This window comes from Oncorhynchus masou, chromosome 17 (assembly GCF_036934945.1).
Source record: "Oncorhynchus masou masou isolate Uvic2021 chromosome 17, UVic_Omas_1.1, whole genome shotgun sequence".
In the NCBI taxonomy this organism is placed as follows: Eukaryota; Metazoa; Chordata; class Actinopteri; order Salmoniformes; family Salmonidae; genus Oncorhynchus; species Oncorhynchus masou.
Window position 1 is genome coordinate 27,127,080 of NC_088228.1, and position 22,616 is coordinate 27,149,695.

Here is a 22,616-nt window from a genome sequence, read left to right on the forward strand (position 1 = left end):
TCCAATAGCATCACATAAAACACAGCATAGTCAAAATTCTGATTCAGCCATGTGAAATTGAAAAACTGTTGAATCTCTGTATTGCTGAATTTATTTCGGTACACAACCTGGACACTTCTATCGAAACCATCTCCCTCCTGATTTGAGACAGTTTTCCAATTCCTCAAAAACATTGTATTGCGTTTCAGACTCTTTGGACATGGGAGTTAATGGCGGGGTCTGTGTGGGGTCCTGTGTTGAAGATCTTATGCTCTCATTCATCTGGATAACTTCTTTGGGACTGGGGGGCAGTATTGAGTAGCTTGGATAATAAGGTGCCCAGAGTAAACTACCTGCTACTCAGAGCCAAAAGCTATAATAAGCATATAATTAGTATATTTGGATAGAAAACACTCCGAAGTTTCTAAAACTGTTTGAATTATGTCTGTGAGTGTAACGCTAGCGTCTCACATATCCCACAGAGGCTAATTAACGATATGAGTGCGTCAGGGATAACAGGTTTTCATCGGTCGTCCCGGACTCTTCCATAAGATTAATTAATTATATGAGTTCGGCAGGAATCTGGGATAACAGGGTTTCATCTATCGGAATTATGTCTGTTACCCCAGCCTCATTGATCTGGTAAATTAAAGCTTGGAGTTCGGGCAGTATCTGGGATTACGTCTGTTGGCTTATCCATTTGGGTAATTAATGATGTGTGTTCTTGTGGTATTCTGGAAGGATACATGTTACATATAGGTTTTTAGCATCTGTATTTGCTTTTTTTAATCGGTTTGTTGTTTACCAAACGTGGTATTGTTCGATGCCAGAAGGATAGATCCTGACTGTATCGCCACTCGAGGAAAGCCACCATTCATTTGTGTAGCAAAACATTTCTGGAAAGGCTGTGAGAACCTAGCTTGTTCTATTTCAAGTTTGGGTGTTTCTACAAAAGAATTGGATGAATCAAGAAGGTTGGCCGCTTCACATAACATCAAGTCGTCTACCTCCGAAATGCCATTGAAATCTTTGAAATCATCTGGTTTTGGTGTTTTATTGGGGATGTCCTGTGTGCCGAAATCCTCCGCGTGCTCTCGTTGTGTATGGTATTCTGTGCCGTTATACGCTGGGGAGGAGTCTGAAAGAAAATAATACATACAAAATAGGTTATTAAACATAAAATATATTAGATAAAAAATGTCAAATACATTTCAGATATAATACTATATATTAACAATACATAATTAAATTACCTGGGCTTTTTTTGATGAGGGCTGTACTGACGAATCACCGGAAACCATTGCCTCTAGACTTTTTTCACCAAGCATTCCAGATTCTACCGGGCATGTCTCATTGGAGTCTGAAAAAACATTATTTGTCATTGTTTTAACATATTCAATCATAAAAATGTATAAATAATAATACAATTTGTATAACTAATAACAAATGGCATCATACCGTGTCCATGTAGCGCCATTTCTTGAAGCAGTAAGTTTCCGGCCCAGTAACACTTCTGGGGCTGAGGTGATTCTGCGCAATGCACTTGCGCCTGAGTTGTGCGTCCCTTGTTTGGGTCTTGAATATGGAGCGAGTGGGTGGAGGTTCCCGGGGGATTTGATGGGACGGTTATATCCTCTGTTCTTGGTGTGTTTGAAAAAACGTTCATACAGAATGGGAGAATAGCATCTATTTCATCGTCTCCGCCGAGTCCATAATGCAACCGGGATCCTTTGCAGACTGTCAGCTGTAAACACATAAATAGCTTTTAATATAGGGTGCACACTTTTTTTAATGTATAAATATTCTTATGGATTTTATTATTGGACTTACGTCGAAAATAGTGTGATGGTGTCACACCCTGACCTTAGTTATCTTTGTTTTCTTTATTATTTGGTTAGGTCAGGGTGTGACAAGGGTGGTTTGTTTAGTTGTTGTATTGTCTAGGGGTTTTTGTATGTCTTGGTGTTTATATGTCTATGGTTGTCTAGATTGGTTCTCAATCAGAGGCAGCTGTTTATCGTTGTCTCTGGTTGAGCACCATATTTAGGTAGCCATATTCCTTGGTTATTTTGTGGGTTGTTATTCTATGTTTAGTTGCCTGTTCTGCACTAGCCATATTGTTTCACGGTTCATTTTGTTGTTTTGTTAAGTTCTGTTCAGTGTTCTCTCCTTTATTAAAGAGTTATGTTCGCTTACCACGCTGCACCTTGGTCTCCTCTTTATGACGACCGTGACAGATGGCGACTGGCTGCACATGTTTTGCTCCTGAGAATCCCTTTCTAACGCTGTCGGTTCCCAATCAATTATTCTTGGTAGCAGCTGGGTAAAGGATGGATATCTTACAAACGTTAGATAATATTAACATATATTTATACGATATATATAAATTTTAAATTATAAGAATATGTGCATTTGACATATTACCTAAAAATCGTTGTCCCCCGTTTAAAAAAAAACATAACTCCTGTTTAATATTACAATAATATCAAATTGTAATATCCAAACAATTCCTTTAAAATACCTAACGCCTCCAAATCTAATATATTATTTTCACTAACTCACCTTCAGAAAGCTCCATTAGGACGGATTCACAGATTACCTTTTAGCTGTTCTGGGATGATAACTACTCTGGGCTGTTAGCCTGGTGTCTGGAGTTGTGCTTTTGCCGTTCGTACAGAATGGATAGTATCTGTTTCACTAGCCTCGCTCCGCAGTCGTGTCTGTAAACAGTCGATATTCTGTAATGAGCTTACAGAGCGGGGGTGCCGTTTTTCGGTCGGCATCCTGTATGCAAAAATGTTCATATAGTACCCCAGAAGGTTTAGAGACCCCAAAACACCAGGACGGTGTCTCGACATATTCTGTCTGCCAGTATTTCCTTTTGATTTCCTACAACCTCAGGGGTAGCAGCTTGGGGTGTGTCCGATGTAAATGTATATACCGAGGTGTGGGCGCCGTTGGTATATGTGCTGATTAGAACTTACATTTGTTTTAAACCGTAGGAGGTTGTCTATTCATGATATTTTCTGCTTGGGTGGTTTGACTTTTTAGCCCCCACATGCTCTGGGGTGGAATAAATACATATTTGAAAGGCATGTGTGGTAATGCATCGAAAGTGCCATGCCCAATTGAAGAGACGCACACAAAATCCTAAACAGCCTCACACACCTTTTTGGTTTCAAATGCCCCATGCAGAGACACACACTCCCATCTCCTTTTGTTTTGAAACACACACACATACATGTCCTGCACACACACACACCCACCCACGCGCACGCACACGTCTTTTCCGAAAGCCTTTTTCTCCGGGACAGGCATGTTGATAAAGCAAAAAGCCAGAGCCCCTTCGTTAAAGGTGAGATATAGCATTAATACCCTTTATTTCATTCTAAATCTTTAGTACAAACCTTTTAAAACATGCTATAATTATTTAAACATTTGACTTTTCCTTTATTACAGATAAAGGGCCCGGCTCTATGGGTTAGCCCTGACATCCATCCATCTCCAATTCACCGTCGTCAAGACAGACTCTCTTGCTCGGAGGATATCCCACACACTCTCTGTCAAGGCTCCGTAAGTTTTCACTCCATGGGTTAGATCAAACGTCTTGCATGTAGACCCTGGGTACATCTTAAGGAAAGAAGCGGCCAGCAATGTAATTGTTCACGATTTTGGAAAAGACTGTCCAGCTTATTCATCATTGTTATGAATATAGGGTAATCAATCCATTTAAAGCTAAACACTGGCATAAAAAAATTGACATCCTTGCTGGCTTTGGAAAATACATATGAAATGATAGATTTTGTCGCATTTGTACTATCATATTGTTCACATGCTAAAATTGTCACTTTGGAGTCGGGGCTATACGCCATTGAAGAGATCCTTATGGCTTTCAAATCACTGCGCCCACACACAAGCTCATCCAATGCATAGCCTGGCAGGGTTGTACCACTCAGGGCCTGTTCAATTTGACAGAGCGCTAGCCGTATCTTAAGCCATTCTCTCATACGCAGCGCAGGAGAAAAACTCCCGGGTTTTGCATGATACAGGGGTTTGGGACCGCTGTCTGTGAAAATCTTCACAGTTGAATCCTCAGGTTGGAATATGTAAGCCATATGTCCATCACTCGTATCCAAAATCCAATAAAACATTCAGGGGCATCATACAAAATGTCCTCGATGCTTTTATCATTGGGTTCGTGTCAAGAGATGCATTGCACCCCAAGAATTGGCCCAGGAGACATAATTTTCTGTTTAATTTTCTGGGTTTTATTTTTAAAATCTTGTGTGTTGTTCTGGGTCTTATTTATAATGCGTCTGCCACCAACACAACCCCCCCCGGACATTCCTGCTTCATAGACAACAACCCTAAGGGCAATAAAATAGGGGGGTGTGGGGCCATCCTCTTTGACATGTTCAAACACATCCCCCCGGTTCAACGAGGTCCCTACACATCAATCATCATGACAACTTCAAAGGAATAGATGCAATATAGACATAAATTAACTCACACTCTAACACCTGACAACAGAAACAGGATGCCCTTATATGGGCATAACCATGTGACATCTTCCCGCCAGGATGTCCTGACCGGATGCCCATATGTGGACATGTACGCGTCATCCAGACATAGGGTCATAAATCAAACGTTTGACGCGCGCCGTCTATTTTATTCTCTCTGCCATCATTCATATATAACTGACTATGGATCAGCTTTTTATTTTATATACACTTCACATATTACATCCCTCAATAGACCTACAAAACTCATGAAAAAATGTAAACAGTGATCAGGACAAATAATATTTCGGAAAAACATACGGAATGTTCACTGAAGCACCATTCGTGCTCTTCTAATGTGCCCTTTCTTTCCTACAATGGAGGCCAAAAGGCTTTGCACAAAGTGCTGCTATTTAAATCAATACATCCCTCATTACAGAATAATGAATATTTCATCACAAAGACTATTACTTCAACTGAATAATTTAGTTGTGTTATATTAGTCAGGGATAGGGAGGGCTCAGCGTTACCCTGGTCCCGGCATGGACCCTCCGTTCTAGACCCACTGACACATCATTAAGGTCTTTAAACCAACTGAAAGGTTCTGGAATGGGGTTCATGGCTTGTCAGTTTGCAAATGCCATGTGGGGTCACAGTTCAGTCCTATGACTGGCAAACTGGATCCACACATCCAATTAGTGATGATACACACGACTTTATAAGCATTTTTCGTTATTATAATGAGCCACTTGCCTCGGTCAAATTCCCTGGTGGATGAATAGCTTTTGAGCTCATTCTGAAAATCATAAACCCTAGTCACCTCATAATTATATACGCCAGGCTGTTACTCAAAGAGTTGTGAAGAACCAATAGAACCAAGGGACAATATGGGGTACATTCAGCAGTGAAAACAACCCACTATAATGGTTTGTGATCTGACCGATGTTAAAAGGACAAGCAAATTCAATGACATTTAATTGGGGTATATCAAGTGATGGTGCTTTCACCATCCAGGTGACAGACAGATAAATGTGCTTCACCCTTTATGAACACAACCACAGTGGAGATAAGAATATTCTTTAGCACAGAGCTATGCTTTGGTTTAAATGAAACTAGTGCGATTCCGCCATTCCTGTAAGATTATGGAAATGTCAGCTACTCCCCTGTCTCTCATCTCTCAATGGGTAGCAGTAGAATGAGTGACACTAAAGGCACAGTGGGATAAGGACATGTCACCGCAAGCAAAGAGATATGGTGATTGTGATGAGTGCCCATTTCAATCAGATCTCTACTCATCCTCACTCTTTCAGTTAATCTGACTGACAATATAATTTGGTAATGTTTTCCATTAGCGATGTACTTTTCAGGCACAAAGAGGTATAATGAGATGTCACATGTACACACTGACAGTCACGTCAACTTTCCTTTCTTCCTTCAAAATGAAGCAATATTTTAATGACTGCTTCACAACTGTATGAAAGACTGACATTTTAGCCATACATACGGTATGAGCAGCTAACCCGATCCTTACCAGATGCATCAACATTTAATTACTGTAATCTATTTTCTACAAAAAAATAGGGCTTGTGTCAGTTTTAGTAGACACTGAAGACATCCACAGATCACCACAGTCCATAACCATCGCCTTCCCACCCCGCCATGGTGACAGTCAGTAGGACTGAGACTGTTACTTACACTCTGGCGATGACCCAGCCATTTTCTCTCCAACAGACTGATCTCACAGAACTCAGGGACCACATTGATAAGATACTAGTGTAGTGGTTGACTTCTCTCATCTCTGCACCACATCCAACTCTCTAGCTACATCCTCAATGACACCTTATTCCTTATATGTAGTGCACGACTTTTTACTAGGGTACAGCCTGACCTCAGAGCCATACAAAACATACTATTTCTGAGCACCTGCAAGACCTATGATAACTACTTATGGTCTAGTTAATTTAGACAGAAAAAGTAGGCCGTTGGTTGGGGAGGATGGATCGGCGTAATCCGGGACCTTCTAGCAAATCCATAGGTTGCATGTTCTTTGGGGACAACTGTAGCATTTTTCCCTAAAACTTATTGTAAACCTAACCCAATTTAACTAACCTGCTACATAAATTCACCTAACTTTTGTAATTTTAGTTTGCCTAACCTTTCACATAATTTATCCTTACCTTGTCGTTAGTTCACTTTACCACCAACGTAAAATTTCCACATAATGCACATTTGTTGTTACACGCAACCTGGTCTCAGAGAAAGATGTATAGTAGTAGATGTCCCTCAAGAAATTTGTTAAGTGGCTTCATCCATATCTGATTGTACAACTGGGAATGACGTATAATACTATAAGTCCTCCAATGATATTGTATGATATTTCAATCATAATGTAACAAAACATATCATACTAATTGGGCACCACGTTGAAAAGTAGTGGCATTCGGGACACACACTCTGGCTGCCTTGGTGCCACTATCACATACTGCAGTTCCTTGCCCACCAGAAGACCCAAGAATGATCCATACCTGTTACATTCCCCAGCAAACCCCAAAATGTTGCTCAAACAGAACAGGGAACTAACAAAGAGTCACTGACCAACAACCAAAATTAAGCAGGTGGGGTTTTAGGAGTGATTCTGAAAGACACTCATGGGGGTGTCCACTGAAATTTGACTAGCAACAACAACTGCAACCTAAAAGACACTCACCATGAGCACCCACTCAATTTGCACAAGAGGCAAACAAAAGAAAAACATACACCAAACTTAAAGACAGGAGGCAAACTGGGGTGGCAGGTAACCTAGTGGTTAGAGTGTTGGACTAGTAACCGAGCAGTTGCAAGATCAAATCCCAAACTATCAAACTATGCCACGCCAAATAATAGTGTTGACCCTCCACATCTCTCAAGGCACTGGGCTAGCCACTCTTAAATATCACCTGGGCTAGCACAGGTGAAACACCTTACCACTAACAAGATGGCAACCAGCACAGGTGTACCACATACTGACCAACGAGGTGAATCCAATTGGCGCACACTACAGTGTACATGCTCATGATCTATACGCGCTAAAGTCCATCCTCGAAGCATAAATGCAAAAAACAAAACCTGTAACAATACCCCTATAAGTATGAAACTATTTCCTTTACAAATAGTTTGCAGGGGGAGAAATGAGAGAGAGGCCCCAGGCCCCATGCTGTTCCCTATGTTTGGTTTGTTGTGAGAGCATTAGCAAACATATTATAGCTGCATAGACCACCCAGCCATGCAAATATACAATAACAGGTATATCATTATAATAGTGTTATTACCACATACTCAAGTGACGAGAAGAAAATGATGATGTCCATAAATGTACCTAACTCCATTTATGGCAGTGTTAAAATATCCAAGGGATTTTATCTGCAACACTAAGCAGTGCTCATGGTGTGATGGTCACATGTGATGAGGCCAGATCTGACTGAAGTTAAAGTAGAGAGTGTGTAGCCTAATTATTTTGTTGTTGTTTACCGATTCTGTTCTTGTGTGGGGTCTAATCAAAAGAACTCTCGTCTGGGGTTTCTGTAATGATCAATCATATCAAATGGGAGAGAGCAATGTAGTGATAGAGACATACACTACCCCCAGGGGAGACTGCCTGCCTGGCTAACTGGCTGTGTTTGAGGAAAACTATAGATTTACCATGTGAGGCTTTTGCATGTTTGAGCTGTTCAGTATATTCCCGGTTTATGTCAGTCAAGCTCTTAAAGGCCAAGTGCAGTCACAAACGTGATTTCCCTGAGTTTTATATATATACACCAAATGACCAAAAGTATATAGACACCTACTCATCTCATTACAAAATCATGAGCATTAATATGGAGTTGGTCCCCCATTTGCTGCTATTACAGCCTCTTCTGGTAAGGCTTTCCACTAGATGTTGGAACATTGCTGTGGGAACTTGCTTCCATTCAGCCACAAGAGCATTAGTGAGGTGGGCACTGATGTTGGGCGATTACTGTGCTGTACTGTACACTAGATAGCGGTAAATTTCCACATGTCGCTTAGGCCGCCCATTGTGACTCGCTTGTGGGCGTGCTGGCAGCATATAGTAGCATGTTCGATTGTGCTTCAAGAATTCAGCATAGCAAGTTTGTATGAAGGTCTGGTAATTAAATGGTTACATAGTTCAACTGTAATATCCTCTAAAACGCTCTGGTGACAAACAAACTTTGTTGCCCTGTTTCCAATTGTCCACATGGCTGGGAGAACCTATTCAAGTAAGTAAATACATTATGATTTTTTTTTAAAGACAATGCATTGTTAGCTAACTAGCTACAGTGTAGGCTATCTCAAATGAGCTAGCTAGTTGGCTAGTTAGCTATCTAGCCAACTTCACATACTGTATCAATAGGTAGCTGGTGATATTTAATTCACTTAGCTTGCTAATATGAAGTTAACTAGCTATCTTGATGTATTTATCACTGTAAAAAAAAATCAAAATGCATTTGTTGGTCGCTAACTAACATCCATGGAGGAGGGTGAAAGGATAGCAGCCCCAACTGACATAGTGAGAGTGTAGGCTATTCTGGACAGGGCAGGTACTTTTGTGTAGGTCCTGTCCCAAGAAGTGAGGACTGAGAAAATAGTAATATGATATTCTGTGCGGTGTAATTTGACCATAATGAAGTCTGTTTCTTGTGAGGTTTTCTGTCCTCAGATAAAGAGAGCTATGAAAGCCTGTCGACATATGAAGAGCAGTGGTTCTCAGTCCTGGTCCTGGGGACTCAAAGGTGTGCACATTTTTGTTTTTGCCTTAGCACTGCACAGCTGATCACACGGACGACTGTGTGATCACGCTTTCCGTAGCCGACGTGAGTAAGACCATTAACTTCTTATGGCTGGGGAGCAGTATTGAGTAGCTTGGATGAATAAGTTTCCCAAGGTAAACGGTCTGCTCCTCAGTGTCAGTTGCTAATATATGCATATTATTATTAGTATTGGATAGAAAACACTCTAAAGTTTCTAAAACTGTTTGAATGATGTCTGTGAGTATAACATAACTCATATGGCAGGCAAACTCCTGAGGAGAAATCAAAACAGGAAGTGAGAAATCTGAGCTTTGTTAGTATTCACCAGAGTCCCCAATGAAATCCCCTTGAGATATTAATGATGTTGCACTGCCTAGGGGTTCCAATAGATGTCAACCATCTATAGAAATTTGAATGAGACTTCTACGGTGTTGTGGGAGTGAATGAGAGCAGAATCTATCAGGTGTCTGGCAGTCAGCCATTTTCTGATCACGCTTATTCCTCATGGTATCCACTTGCGTTCCATTGCTCATCAAGACACAAAGGAATACTCCGGTTGGAACTTAATTGAAGCTATATGTTAAAAACATCCTAATGATTGATTCTGTACTTAGTTTGAAATGTTTCTTCGACCTGTAATATAACTTTTTGAAGTTTTGGTCCGATGTAACGCTGACCAGAATGAGCTTTTGGATATGTATACCAAACGCGCTAACAAAAGAAGGTATTTGGACATAAATAACGGACATTATTGAACAAAACAAACATTTATTGTGGACCAGAGATTCCTGGAAAGCTTTCTGATGTAGATCATCAAAGGTAAGGTAATATTTATCATGTAATTTCTTGTTTCTTGTTTATGTTGACGCCATCATTGCAGCTATTGTGACTTTTTCTTCTGAGCGCCGTTTCAGATTATTGCATGGGTTTCTTTTTCCGTATTTAAAAAAAAATCTGACACAGCGGGTGCATTAAGGAGAGGTATATCTATAATTCCATGTATAACTTGTATTATCATCTACATTGATGATGATTATTTCTGTTGAATGATGTGGCTATGCAAAATCACTGGATGCTTTTGGAACTAGTGAATGTAACGCGCCATTGTAAACTCATATTTTGATAAATATGAACTTTATCAAACAAAACATACATGTATTGTGTAACATGAAGTCCTATGAGTGTCATCTGATGAAGACGATCAAAGGTTAGGGAGTAATTGTATCTCTATTTGTGGTTTTTGTGACTCTGGCTGGAAAATCTTTGGCTGTTTGTGGTGCTTTTGCTGTAAAGCATATTTGAAATCGGACACTGTGGGGGATTAACAACAAGATTAGCTTTAAAATGGTATGAGATACATGTATGTTTGAGGAATTTTAATTATGACATTTTTGATGTTTTGAATTTGGCGCCCTGCACATTCACTGGCTGTTGTCATATTGCTCCCGTTAACGGGATTGCAGCCATAAGCAGTGTTAAACAGGTCAACATACACAAGGCAGAGGGGCCAGACGGATAACCAGGACGTGTGCTCCGGGCATGTTCTGACCAACTGGCAGGTGTCTTCACTGACATTTTCAACATGTCCCTGATTGAGTCTGTAATACCAACATGTTTCAAGCAGACCACCATGTGCCCAAGAACACAAAGGCAATCTGCCTAAATGACTACAGACCCGTAGCACTCACGTCTGTAGCCATGAAGTGCTTTGAAAGGTTGGTAATGGCTCACATCAACACCATTATCCCAGAAACTCTAGACCCACTCCAATTTGCATACCGCCCAAACAGATCCACAGATGATGCAACCTCTATTGCACTCCACACTGCCCTTTCCCACCTGGACAAAAGGAACACTTATGTGAGAATTCTATTCATTGACTACAGCTCAGTGTTCAACACCATAGTTCCCTCAATGCTCATCACTAAGCTAAGGATCCTGGGACTAAACACCTCCCTCTGCAACTGGATCCTGGACTTCCTGACGGGCTTCCCCCAGGTGGTGAGGGTAGGTAGCAACATATCTGCCACGCTGATCTTCAACACTGGAGTTCCCAGGGGTGCGAGCTCAGTCCCTTCCTGTACTCCCTGTGCGTACGGCCCAGTACATCACTGGGGCTAAGCTGCCTGCCATCCAGGACCTCTACACCAGGCGGTGTCAGAGGAAGTCCCTACAAATTGTCAAAGACCCCAGCTACCCCAGTCAGAGACTGTTCTCTTTACTACCGCATGGCAAGCGGTACCAGAGTGTCAAGTCTAGGACAAAAAGTATTCTCAACAGTTTTTACCACCAAGCCATAAATACTCCTGAACAGGTAATCAAAAGGCTACCCGCATCTATCATGCATCTATCAATCCAATGTTATCATGATTTGTTATAAGGGATATTATACTTTAGTAATCCACAATGACCTGGTGATGTAAAAGTCTAATAATTACATTGTCTTCCATATTCCTACCTTGTAACTGGAGATTCCTTCAAAACGATTGCCGACAGTTAATGTATAGGGCACAAGGACCAGGAGGGGATCTGCAGCTCACCGCCGTGTGCCAGGGGAGAAGTCTGCTGCTCAGCAGGATGTTTCAAGGATGGGGTCCAACAACGCAGTAAGAGAGGCAATCCGTGTGCGGGAGATCGTCACCTCCTACTTCTTCGATGAGGGTGCTGTTCCCTGGCAACACCATAGAATACACTATGCACAACCAAAGGCTATTTTAAGAATCATTCACATTGTAATAAAACTATTCTTCCATTTACATAGCTACATATGTCAACTGCAGTTATTCAATTCCCAGATTTTCTCCCTTTGATTTCAACTTCTCAGGTGAAGGTGCTATTTAGGTAAGGGTGTGATGTCTGTACAAAAACAAATAAGGCTATTTTAAATCACCCATATTGAAAAAATGTAGAACAATTAGACATCGTATAACCTACACCTACACACTTGTGTATCTATCTGATTGATGGATTGTGTTGTGCAGTAAGGAGGCTCAGGTGTATAACTGTGGCTCCTTCTACCTTCAAAGAATAGGCAAGAGGGCCAACCATGGAGAATAGTAAGACAATTCATTGTTTCTATAACTACGCTATATTGTTTGTCCTCGTGTGTCCATTCATGTTTTTCAGCATAAAGTACTCTGCAGCCACTTAGTGTGGTGTGGCCACCAGGTGAGGCCACACACAGATTCCTGTTGAACTAACTTATTTTCTCAATACGTCTCTCTCCTTCACTTCATCCCTCTCTCCTCTTCTCCTTTAATCCTCTAGGTTATATCAGCTGTGTCGGTGAACCCCTCCCGCATCTGAACTGGCTACATAGAGGGCACAGCATGATCAGAGGTGCATTGTCACTTGGTCAGGTCAACAGGAAATACTACTAAAGAGATACTTTACATTGAAATACAGATAGAGATGCAGTAGTCCCAGAGTTAATGATCCAAGGTCAGTTTTGCATTTCACCTCCTGATTATTATGATGGCTAACAATGTTAGAATAAAAAAAATAAACACAAGGCTTTAACATGCTTTAACATGCTATCTGTCTCTTGTCTGCAGATATGTTTTGATGTGAGAGAGGATGCCAACCCCCAGTCCCATCATCGCCACTTCACCCACTTTTAAGATAACCTTTGGGCCAACTATAAACACTATTATGTAAATGTGATGAACTGAGAGAATATTAGGGTAGCACTGTGATTCATTAATCATATGCTGCCTTCCCTGCTCCTATGTCTTACCTCTTTCCCTTTCTGTCTTTTACACCTCTTCCTCTGTTTTTATAATGCAAAACAGATGTGCATTGAAGTACAGATTGAACTTGTATTTATAATATTACAATTATAATATTTATAATGCATGTATTTAAAACACTTAATTATGAACTTCTTTCAAAAAAAGAACATTCTCTACTGGTTGAAATTAAGTCTTTCATTTGATGAGATACTACACCTGTCAGGATTTGGCCAGGGTTGTTCCGGGTTTTGGTCAGTAGATGCCCCCATTGTGCTTTTTGTCCTTATGTTTTTCTCTTGATCCCCATTAATTATTTGCACCTGTGCCTCGTTTCCTCTAATTGTATTTAAAACTTAGTTTCCCTCAGTTCTGTGCTCTGTGTTTGTATGTTAGCACCCTGCCCTAGTGTTCTGTGTACTCTTGTCGATTCCGGGTGACGCTCTTGTGGTATTCTGTTTTTTGTTTTTGTTTATTTTTTGTGAGTTTCTTTTGAGGCCTTTTTGTGCTTTTCCTACCACCTTTTGGATTTGCCATTTTTTGTATTTAAGGATTTTTTCTTTATTAAATACACCGTCTTAAGTACTGCTGTGTCTGCCTCATCTTCTGGGTTCTGCTGACTATTCGTGGCTCAGTTGGTTAAGTGACTGTTTCTCACTCCGGAGACCCAGGTTCGAAACCGGGTCCTGACAGAAACACAGAGCCAAAAATGAACCCAGAGGCAGCCAGTTCCCAGGACCTTTTGCCACGCTGTCCCACCACCAGGAGACTGTCCAACGCCACGAAGCCGCCCTGGTTCAGCAAGAGGCCTTAATGGCTAGACATTCTCATCTTCTGTCGGAGATGCTGACTTCCATTAAGCAAATATCTGATCGACTTACCCCGGCAACAGTTCCCGTCCCAGTACCTCAGGTTCACGTACCCATGGCAGTTAACCCCCTGGCTGAACCTCGTCTTCCACCTCCCCAACGGTTCTCAGGTGATCCAAGTGCTTGTAAAGGGTTTCTCACTCAATGTTCTCTCTCCTTTGAGCTGCAACCCTCGTCGTTTCCCACCGACCGGTCTAAGATCGCATATATCATCACCCTGCTGTCGGAAAAAGCCCTGGCCTGGGCTACTGCTGTGTGGGATGCCCATAGTTCCTGCTGTGCCAGCTACTCTGCCTTTGCTGAGGAATTCAAACAAGTGTTTCAAGGCCCAAGCAGTGGTTCTGACTCAGCCAAACAGCTCCTGACTCTCCATCAAGGTTGGCGCAGCGTGACGGACTATGCCATCCAGTTCCGCACGGTGGCAGCAGCGAGTGGCTGGAACAACGAGGCGCTCACGGTGTGCTTTCTGAAAGGCCTTTCCGACACTATCCAAGATGAACTGGCCACTCGGGAACCACCGGACAATCTCGAGTCCCTGATCAAGTTGGCCTCACGCATTGACCAGCGTCTGAGAGAGAGAGAACTCAACCGTAGACCTCTAGCCCCTATCAGTCCCAGCTCCGAGTCCCCACCTTTATCATCGCTGGCTCCACCGGAACCCATGCAGATTGGACGCATCTCCCAGGCTGAGAGAGACCGCCGGATGAGGGAGCGACGCTGTCTATATTGCGGCAAACCGGGCCATTTCCGTTCCACGTGTCCCGGGCTCCAGGGAAACGCTCTGTCCCGTACAGTCCGGGGGGATCTGTAACGGGAAACATAACCTCCTCCCATCCGTCCAACTCCCGTCTGCTCATTCCAGTCACCCTCTCCTGGGACAACCACAAGCTTCACCTTCAAGCCTTGGTAGACTCTGGAGCCGCAGGTAACTTCATGGATGGTGTCTGGGCGAAGGAGAATGGCGTTCCCTCTGAACCTCTAAGTGACCCCATGAGGGTTACTACATTGGATGGAAGCCCTTTGGGATCTGGACTTGTCACTCATGTCACTACCTCCTTGAGACTTTCAGTTTCACAACACCAGGAATTGATGAACTTTCATTTGATCTCCTGTTCCGAGTTCCCTCTCGTCCTTGGATACCCCTGGCTTCACAGCCATAACCCTCACATCGACTGGTCTGTGGGCACTATCAAGCAGTGGGGTCCTACGTGCCAAGCTACTTGTATTTTCCAGAATTCCCGAGTTCTACTCCCGAGTCTTTAGAATCCATCGACCTGACCCGAGTTCCCGAGTGTTACCATGACCTCAAACTGGTGTTTAGCAAACAGAGGGCCACCATGCTACCACCCCATAGATCTTACGATTGCCCCATCGACCTGTTTCCGGGCACTTGCCCCTCCAGGGGTCGGATCTTTTCCCTATCTCCACCCGAACGAGCTGCTATGGATACCTACATCAAGGACGCTCTGGAAGCAGGCCTCATGCGTCCATCCACCTCCCCGGCGGGAGCAGGGTTTTTCTTTGTGGCCAAGAAAGACGGTGGATTACGTCCTTGCATCGACTACCGGGGACTCAATGCCATAACCGTCCGTAACCGTTACCCGCTACCCCTTATGGCCACAGCCTTCGAGCTGCTCCAGGAAGCAGTTGTTTTCACTAAGCTTGACCTGCGGAACGCATACCATCTTGTGCGGATCAGACCTGGTGACGAGTGGAAGACCGCTTTCAACACGCCTACTGGTCACTATGAATACTTGGTGATGCCCTTCGGCCTGACCAACGCCCCAGCGGTGTTCCAAGCGCTCATAAACGATGTGCTTAGGGATATGCTTAACATATTTGTGTTCGTTTACTTGGATGACATCCTCATCTTTTCGAGCTCCCTTCAAGAACACACTAAGCATGTCAGACAAGTACTCAAACGCCTCCTAGACAGCCATCTGTACGTTAAGCTGGAAAAATGTGAATTCCATTCATCCCGAGTACAATTCCTGGGATTTGTAGTGGAACCCGGTCGAGTCCAAATGGACCCTAGGAAGGTAGGGGCGGTAGCGGATTGGCCCACCCCCAAATCCGTTAAGGATGTTCAGCGTTTCCTGGGCTTCACAAACTTTTACCGCAAGTTCATCAAGAACTTCAGTTTGGTGGCAGCTCCTCTCTCAGCTTTAACCAAAGGTGGCAATGCAAGGTTTTTGTGGGGAAGAGAAGCTGTGACGGCCTTCCAAGGACTCAAGCAGCGCGTCCTCTCTGCTCCCATCCTGATACTACCGACTACGGATGAACCATTTGTGGTGGAGGTAGACGCATCAGAGGTTGGTGTTGGAGCTGTCCTGTCTCAGAGGGGTGAAGACAAGAAGCTTCATCCGTGCGCTTTCTTCTCACACCGGCTTACCCCGACTGAGAGGAACTACGATGTGGGGGATCGTGAACTCCTAGCGGTTAAGATGGCATTGAAGGAATGGAGACACTGGCTCGAGGGGGCTTCTCACCCGTTTCAAGTGCTTATGGACCACAAAAATCTGGAGTATATCCAGCAGGCGAAGCGATTGAACTCTAGACAAGCTAGATGGTCTCTTTTCTTCAATCGATTCCAGTTTATCCTCACCTATCGGCCCGGGTCGAAGAATCTCAAACCGGATGCCCTGTCCCGAGTCTACGCTCCTGCCATTCGAGATGACACGGACATGCCTGTCCTTCCTGCTGCTAAGATTGTGGCTCCGATCTCGTGGCAAGTTGAGGATACCGTGAGACGTGCTCAAGCTAGCGAACCGGACCCTAAAGGAGGCCCTGCCAATCGGTTGTTTGTCCCCAAGGCAGTGAGGACTCAGGTCCTTCTGTGGGGGCACTCCTTTCGCCTCACCTGTCATCCGGGCGTAGGTTGCACCTTGGAGTTCATCCAGCGTAAGTTCTGGTGGCCTACCATAAGAGAAGACGTTGCCACTTTCGTCAATGCCTGCCCCGTGTGCTGCCAGGGCAAATCTTCTCACCTCCGCCCTCAAGGACTCCTTCACCCTTTACCTGTTCCCCACAGACCCTGGTCCCATATCTCATTGGACTTTATTACTGGACTTCCTCCATCCCATGGCAATACTACTATCCTAGTCATAATCGACAGGTTTTCAAAGGCGGCCAGGTTCGTCCCTCTGACTAAGTTACCTTCTGCCAAGGAAACGGCTGAGTTGGTAATTAATCATGTGTTCCGAGTCTTCGGCATTCCTCAAGATGTGGTTTCTGACAGAGGTCCCCAGTTCGCCTCAAGGTTTTGGAAGGCCTTCTGCCAACTCATGGGGGCTTCTGCCAGTCTATCTTCAGGGTACCATCCGGAGTCCAACGGCCAAACAGAGAGGATGAATCAAGAGCTGGAAACCACCCTCCGATGTATGACTCGTGACAACCCGTCCACATGGTCATCCTTTATTGTTTGGGCCGAATACGCGCACAACACCTTGCGCTCCTCCACTGGTATGTCCCCGCACGAGTGTCAGTTTGGCTATGCTCCTCCATTGTTCCCGGACCAGGAGGCAGAAGTCAGAGTGCCTTCAGCCTTGAAGTTCGTCAGACGCTGTCGGCTTATGTGGAGGAAGACCCGTCTTAATCTTATGCGTTCCTCACAGAGGTATCAACAACAAGCCAACAGACGTCGCCGTCCCGGGCCTACCCTGCGCCCGGCCAGAGAGTCTGGCTCTCCACAAGAGACTTACCTCTACGGGTGGAGTCTCGCAAGCTGTCCCAAAAATACATCGGTCCCTTCAAGGTTGCCAGGAGAGTTAACCCAGTTTCTTATCGCCTACACTTACCCAGATCCCTTAAGATTAATCCCACATTTCATGTTTCATTGTTAAAACCTGTTGTTTTTTCTCCCCTTGTCCCGGCAGACAGACCTCCCCCTCCGCCTCGTGTCATTGGAGGCCAGCCGGCTTATACCGTCCACCGGATACTGGATTCCCGCCGGGTGCAGCGGTCCTGGCAGTATCTGGTGGACTGGGAAGGCTACGGTCCTGAGGAGCGCTCCTGGGTTCCTGCCAAAGACATCCTGGACCCTGACCTCATTCGTCAGTTCAGGGTCCTCCACCCTGAGAGAGCTGGTAGGAACGTCAGGAGCCGTTCCTAGGGGGATTCTGTCAGGATTTGGCCAGGGTTGTTCCGGGTTTTGGTCAGTAGATGCCCCCATTGTGCTTTTTGTCCTTATGTTTTTCCCTTGATCCCCATTAATTATTTGCACCTGTGCCTCGTTTCCTCTAATTGTATTTAAACCCTTAGTTTCCCTCAGTTCTGTGCTCTGTGTTTGTATGTTAGCACCCTGCCCTAGTGTTCTGTGTACTCTTGTCGATTCCGGGTGACGCTCTTGTGGTATTCTGTTTTTTGTCTTTGTTTATTTTTTGTGAGTTTCTTTTGAGGCCTTTTTGTGCTTTTCCTACCACCTTTTGGATTTGCCATTTTTTGTATTTAAGGATTTTTTCTTTATTAAATACACCGTCTTAAGTACTGCTGTGTCTGCCTCATCTTCTGGGTTCTGCTGACTATTCGTGGCTCAGTTGGTTAAGTGACTGTTTCTCACTCCGGAGACCCAGGTTCGAAACCGGGTCCTGACAACACCTGTCCTGTTTATCAGATCAATGCAGATGAAGGGCATTAAATACTGAGATGAACTGGTTTTAGAGTTTTACATAATGCATAGGAAGTGTTGTGTACTGTTTAAATTCTATTTCTGTATATATGAATTACAAATCAGCCTTTAACTAGTTAAATCCTGTTTCTAGTCCAGGACCAAGATTGGTAAACACTGTTAGCCCACACTAGGCATTACAAATGGTGATCTTAGGTTTGTTTGCGGCTGCTCGGCCATGGAAACCCATTTCATGGAGCTCCCAATGAACAGTTCTTGTGCTGACATTGTTTCCAGAGGCAGTTTGGAACTCGGTAGTGAGGGTCGCAACCGAGAACATACAATTTTTACACGCTATGCGCTTCAGCACTCGTAGGTCCAGTTCTGTGAACTGGTGCGACATACCACTTCGTGACTGAGCAGGTGCTGCTCATAAATGTTTCTACTTCACAATAACAGCACTTACAATTAACCAGGGCAACAAAAAAAATAGCAGAAATTTGACAAACTGACTTGTTGGAAAGGTGGCATCCTATGACAATGCCACTTTGAAAGTTACTGAGCTCTTCAGTACGGCCATTCTTCTGTTTGTCTATGGAGATTGCAATGGCTGCGTGCTTGATTTTATACACCTGCCAGCAACGGGTGTGGCTGAAATAGCTGAATCCACTCATTTGAAGGGGGGTCCACATACTTTTGTATATATAGTGTGTATTTCCACACTATGAGGTTGGAATAATACTGTAAAATTGTGAAATGTATGATAATGCCCTTAAGTGTAAGAGCTGTTTGAAAAGACCACCTGCTAGATGCCTGTTTTGGTGGGATGGAGTTTTGGCCTGCCTAGTAATGTAGTGTAAAAATGAGAGAAGGTGATACTTGTGACTGGCTAGTATGGGAGCACAGTGTGATGACTCAATCAAGATGTGCTATGTGCTATGGATTTATAGTTACAGAGAAACTGTGTTATTCTGTTCGTCAGACGACATAATTTAGATAAGAGTAGTGATGATTAGATCCAAGAATGTGTGTCTTTTCTCATGCCTTGATTTTAATGTTTTGGGCCATGCAAAATTATGTTAATTAGACGATACTAGGAATTGGCACTCAGCATTAGTACTACCCACCTATAAGTACTAAAGGTCGATCGATGAATGGTAATGGCCGATTAATTAGGGACAATTTCAAGTTTTCATAACAATCGCTAATCTGTGTTTTTGGACGCCGATTATGGCCGATTACATTGCAATCCATGAGGAGACTGCGTGGCAGGCTGTCTGTAACGGTTTTCTGTAGGTGAAGGAGAGTCGGACCAAAATTCAGCGTGTAGATTGCGATTAATTTAATCAAAAAACATAAACACGAATCAATATAAAATACTACAAAAACGTAATGAACGTAACGAAAACCCGAAACAGCCTAAACTTATGTAAACTAACACAGCGACAGGAACAAGGACACTAAGGACAATCACCCATGAAACACACAAAGAATATGGCTGCCTAAATATGGTTCCCAATCAGAGACAACGATAATCTTCTGACTGATTAAGAACTGCCTCAGGCAGCCATAGACTAAAGCTAGACATCCCACAAAACCCCAAGACAAAAACACACCACAATAACCCATGTCACACCCTGGCCTGACCGAATAAATGAAGAATAAACATAATATATTTCGACCAGGGCGTGACAGAACCCCCCCCTAAGGTGCGGACTCCCGGACGCACATCAAAAATATAGGGAGGGTCCGGGTGGGCGCCTGTCCATGGTGGCGGCTCCGGCTCCGGCGCGGGACGTGGAACCCACTCTATAAATGTCTTAGTCCCCCCTCCTCGCATCCTATGATAGTCCACCTTCGCCACCGACCATGGCCTAGTAGTCCTCACCCAGAACCCCACTGGACTGAGGGTCAGCTCGGGATAGAGGGGCAGCTCGGGACAGAGGGGCAGCTCGGGACAGAGGGGCAGCTCGGGACAGAGGGGCAGCTCGGGACAGGGGCAGCTCGGGACAGGGGCAGCTCAGCACTGAGGGGAAGCTCGGGACTGAGAGGAAGCCCAGCACTGAGAGGAAGCCCAGCACTGAGAGGAAGCCCAGCACTGAGAGGAAGCTCAGCCAGGTAGTTGGATCCGGCATATCCTGGCTGTTTGACGGTTCTGGCAGATCCTGGCTGACTGGCAGATCTGGAAGAGTCTGGTTGACTGGCGGATCTGGAAGAGTCTGGCTGACTGGCGGATCTGGAAGAGTCTGGCTGACTGGCGGATCTGGAAGAGTCTGGCTGACTGGCGGATCTGGAAGAGTCTGGCTGACTGGCGGATCTGGAAGAGTCTGGCTGACTGGCGGATCTGGAAGAGTCTGGCTGACTGGCGGATCTGGAAGAGTCTGGCTGACAGGCGGATCTGGAAGAGTCTGGCGGATCTGGTGGATCGAAGAGTCTGGCTGACTGGCGGATCTGGAAGAGTCTGGCTGACTGGCGGATCTGGAAGAGTCTGGCTGACTAGCGGATCTGGAAGAGTCTGGCGGATCTGGAAGAGTCTGGCTGACTGGCGGATCTGGAAGGGTCTGGCTGACTGGCGGCTCTGGCTGCTCCATGCAGACTGGCAGCTCCATGCAGACTGACAGCTCCTTGCAGACTGACAGCTCCTTGTAGACTGGCAGCTCCTTGCAGACTGGCAGCTCCGGCTGCTCCATGCAGACTGACAGCTCTGGCTGCTTCATGTAGACTGACAGCTCTGGCTGCTCCATGTAGACTGACAGCTCTGGCTGCTCCATGCAGACTGACAGCTCCTTGCAGACTGACAGCTCCTTGCAGACTGACAGCTCCGGCTGCGCTAAACAGGCGGGAGACTCCATCAGCGCTGGAGAGGAGAAAGGCTCCGATAGCGCTGAACAGGCGGGAGGCTCCGGCAGCGCAGGAGAGGAGGAAGGCTCTGGCTGCGCTAAACAGACGGGAGACTCCAGCAGCGCAGGAGAGGAGGAAGGCTCTGGCTGCGCTGAACAGGCGAGGCGCACAGTAGGTCTGATGCGTGGTGCTGGCGGTGGGTGATTCTATAACGATTCTGTCACCCACCGTTTGCGGTGGGTGATTCTGTAACGGTTTTCTGTAGGTGAAGGAGAGTCGGACCAAAATGTAGATGCGTGTAGATTGCGATCCATGTTTAATCAAAAAACGTAAACACGAATCAATACAAAATACTACAAAAATAAGAACGTAATGAACGTAACGAAAACCGAAACAGCCTAAACTAACACAGCGACAGAAACAAGGACACTAAGGACAATCACCCACGAAACACACAAAGAATATGGCTGCCTAAATATGGTTCCCAATCAGAGACAACCATAATCACCTGACTCTGATTAAGAACCGCCTCAGGCAGCCATAGACTAAAGCTAGACATCCCACAAAACCCCAAGACAAAAACACACCACAATTTCGACCAGGGCGTGACACTGTCCACCTGTTATGCGAGTGTAGCATCAAAAGGATGTGGCTGCAAAGAGCCAAGGTAAGTTGTTAGCTAGCATTAAACTTATCTTATAATAAAACAATCAATCTTCACATAATCACGAGTTAACTACACATGGTTGATGATATTACTAGGTTAACAAGCTTGTCCTGCGTTGCATTTAATCAATATGGTGCCTGTTTATTTATCATCGAATCCCAGCCTACTTCAATTTCGCCAAACGGGTGATGAATTAACAAAAGTGCGTTTGCGAAAAAAGTACAGTCGTTGCACAAATGTACCTAACCATAAACATCAACCCCTTTCTTAAAATCAATACACAGAAGTATATATTTTTTTAAACCTGCATATTAAGTTAAAATAAATTATTGTTAGCAGGCAAAATTGGAAAATAGGAAAATTGTGTCACTTCTCTTGCGTTCAGTGCAAGCAGATTCAGGGTATATGCAGCAGTTTGGGCCGTCTGGCTCGTTGCGAACTGTGTGAAGACCATTTCCTCCTAACAAAGACCGTAATTCATTTGCCAGAATTTTACATAATTATGACATAACAGTAATATTTAGACTTAGGGTTGCCACCCGTTCGATAAAATACAGAACGGTGCCGTATTTCACTGAAAGAATAAACGTTTTGTGATAGTTCCCGGATTTGACCATATTACTGACCAAGGGCTCGTATT

At 44.4% G+C, this 22,616-nt stretch overlaps 1 long non-coding RNA gene across 2 annotated transcripts in view; it reads right to left on the minus strand.

Moving 5' to 3' along the window:
- Positions 1 to 237: 237 nt before the first annotated feature.
- Positions 238 to 22,616, minus strand: part of LOC135558190 (uncharacterized) — a 36,924-nt gene continuing 14,545 nt past the window's right edge. Inside the window, exons 1-4 of one of the 2 annotated variants that reach the window (XR_010458322.1) lie at positions 11,724 to 11,756; positions 1,438 to 1,723; positions 1,233 to 1,339; positions 238 to 1,117 (exon numbers count right to left, since the gene is read on the minus strand). This is a non-coding gene — a long non-coding RNA (uncharacterized LOC135558190). Of the gene's footprint in view, positions 1,118 to 1,232; positions 1,340 to 1,437; positions 1,724 to 11,723; positions 11,757 to 22,616 lie in introns of those variants that run through there. The other variant, XR_010458321.1, reaches the window with a different exon arrangement.